Here is a 3,168-nt window from a genome sequence, read left to right on the forward strand (position 1 = left end):
TCTCCACATTCTCTGCAGGAGAGTGATACCATTGCTCTTAGGAATCTCCCCACTAGCAGAGTCATAGCTATTCCTTCGACTGCCCAATTCTCCCCCATTCTGGACACCAGTCCTATCAAAATTAGCCGCTAAAACACTATTCTCGTCCAAACCTTCCAGTGGAAATGCCATTGCAGGCGCTGTTCTCGGCGAGACCACCATAGTTGTCTCTGGGGGACAATTCTGCAGTCAGCACCGTCACAATCATCGCCACTAAAATTTACTACTACAGCTAATCTATTACCAATACTAACACCATCTCCCTAAACATACCTGTAAGTTCCACCCAATCCTATCCAGCCATTGATTCTTAGTGGCAGCTCCATTAATAATATATTTTTTTTAAAAAAAGAAGAATTCAAGAGAGAACAAAAAAAGAGGTTGAATCAGTAATCCGACATGAGTTGACTAATTTTGCCTTCTTCAGTAGCCATTTTCTGCTCCGAAATTTTCAACCATACGCAAATAGCTGTAAAGCTCAGCACCAGACTCAACAACCCACTTCCCAATCCGATCCCCACAATGGCTAGAACCGAAAGCCCTTTGCTGTTTGCTCCTCATCGGCGGCAATGGGTACCCGTACAGATCCTTATTCCTCTCGTAGGAGCTCGCATTAAACCTCGGCAGGTTCCCACTCCTATTTCCTAAGGACGAGGGTATCGGACCCGACAACTTGTTATTCGAAACATCGAAAACCGAGAGGCGGGCCGGCAATCCTTGCTGCTGAGGGATGAGCCCGGAAGGTTGGTTATCGTGGAGATCGATCACATTAAGATAGGCGCAGAGAGTGAGCTGTTGAGGGTTGGGCCGGAAAGGCGGTTAGAGGAGAGGTTCAGGACAGCAAGATTGACGAGGTATTGGAGGTCAGGGGGGATGGGGCCGGAGATGGCGTTGGAGGAGAGGTCGAGTGCTTGGAGATTAGTACAGCTGGAGATATTGGGGGAGATGGAGCCCTTTAGGGAGAGGTTGGAGAGGGAGAGTTTGTAAATCCGGCCGTTGTTGCAGGTAGCGCCTTGGAGGAAGGAGGTGAAGCCTTGGCAAGAGTAACCGAAGGTAGCTTTGATCCAGTTTTGGAGGTTCTTTAATGAGTCTTGAAGGGATTCACTGAGGCAGGTTCAGCATAACTCATCGTTTGGATCTGGCTCTGATGGCGGGAGTACGGAGTAGGATCTCCGGGTTAAGCATGGTTGTTCCCTTTTGCTTAGAAAATGCGGACAAAAAAGCCCTTTGAAGAAGCACACTGGCATTCGTGTGAATTGGTCTTCCGGTTGCAAAACCGGAGAAACTGGCTAAAAGGGTCACGGGTGTCCAATTTTACAAGTTCGAGGGCTTAAAGTCAGCAAAAAATAGATGAGGGGCTTATTTTTACTTAGACAAAGAGTTCAAGGGCCAATTGGATAATTTGCCCAAATTGTAATGGGGTGAATGATTTCAATATGGGACTAATCAAATTATCCAAATTTATTTTCTTTAATTATAGCAGAAAAAAGGGTTAAAGTCTGAAAACAAACTATAAACGATTATTAAGCACTCATTTGAAGTGAGAAAGTTCTAAATTTTAAATTTGAATTGACATAGGATTAGTTGCAAATCAGTATTTCAAACTTTTTAATTGAATTTATGTATTAAAATAAATAAAAAATTTAGAAAAAAAGTATGGGAGATTTAGAAGCCATCGAGAGGCCTTTACTAAAACCTCCCCTTGCAATACATACATACATATATATATATATAGATTTTTACAAAATTTTTCTTATTTTTCCTTTTCTTTTTCTTTCATTATTTCCCCTTTCTTTGCTCTCTTCTTCTTTAAAAATTTTGCGGTATTTTTAGAGGATTCCTGTTGACAAAGGTTCTCTGTGAATTAATTATTTTTAGAGGTATTTTTCAAAAACTATAGTGTAACATTATAAATGAAAAATATTCACTGCAAATGTATTTTGGGGATGTTTTTAAAGTTTAAAATTTTATTAGAATAGTTTAAAATTTTTGTTAGGTGCCTTTAGATATGTCAATAGATAGGGTCTGGATTAGAACCCTTTGATCTAGATCCAGATCCAGACCCATTAATTTTAGTTAAAGCCAAATATTATAGATCTAAAAAGTAAACCCAAACCAGAAATCACATGAATTTGGGTATGCAATGAGTATCCATTGGTTTGGGTATCCATGGGTATTTTTTTTCTCAACATATAGTAAAGAACTGCAGTAAAAATATTGTAAAAATATATAGAGTTTAAAAATAACATAAATACCATTCAGTTTTTGTTTTCAAATAATAAAATCAACATTCACAATGCTAAATACAATATTAGGTGAGATTAGGTGGCATTTTCTTAGATTAAGAGCGTATCCTTTTATCTAATAGTTATGAAATCCTATTATATTCAATCTAATGGCAACAGAATATTAGATTATTTTATAAATTTACTTATATGTGTGCGTGTACAATTTATACTTGGATCTAGGTAGGATTTCGTTGGATTTATATTTGGATATGGATCATAGAAAATCAAACCCTACCCAAATCTATAACTCTCTTACAAAGTTTGGGTCTAGATGGAGTTTAGATTTGAGAAATTAAACCCAAACCCTACCCCAAATATATTGGATTTGAATTGGATTAGGATAAAATCCGACCCATTGACATGTGCCTTACCATAACCTCCCACTACCACAACCAACACTACCGCCCATCTCTCTCCCTCATCCCCTCTCCTCCCATTAGTTTCCCGGGAGGCCAAATCTAGTCACAGAAGATTAGCGGGAGGGGAGGGGTGGAAGAGGTTAGGGTATTTGATTGCAGACCAAATCTGGGCATGATAGACTAGTGGGAAGGGAGGGGATGCGGGAGAGGTGAGGGTATTTGGTTGTGGGAGACTAATCAGGGGATGGAGGGGAAGGGAGGTGTGCAAGGAAGGGGAGGGGAAGAGGGAGAGAAAGTAGGAAGGACAGGGAGGGAAAGGGAATAGAGATGGGGAGGGCAGGAGAGGAGGAGGGAGAATAAGGGAGGGTGGTGGTGGTGGTGGTAGGTAGTGAGTAGAAGAAAAATCAGATGGTAGGAATTATTTTATTTTATTATTTTTAGTAGGTATATTTGAGATCTTATGGATTAGGTGGTTAGGAAGT

General features: G+C 40.1%; 1 pseudogene; it reads right to left on the reverse strand.

The window, feature by feature from the left end:
- Positions 1–425: 425 nt before the first annotated feature.
- LOC113709958 (receptor-like protein 44) lies at positions 426–1,286 on the reverse strand (annotated as a pseudogene).
- Positions 1,287–3,168: the final 1,882 nt, after the last annotated feature.

This window comes from Coffea arabica, chromosome 9e, assembly GCF_036785885.1.
Source record: "Coffea arabica cultivar ET-39 chromosome 9e, Coffea Arabica ET-39 HiFi, whole genome shotgun sequence".
Lineage (NCBI taxonomy): Eukaryota > Viridiplantae > Streptophyta > Magnoliopsida > Gentianales > Rubiaceae > Coffea > Coffea arabica.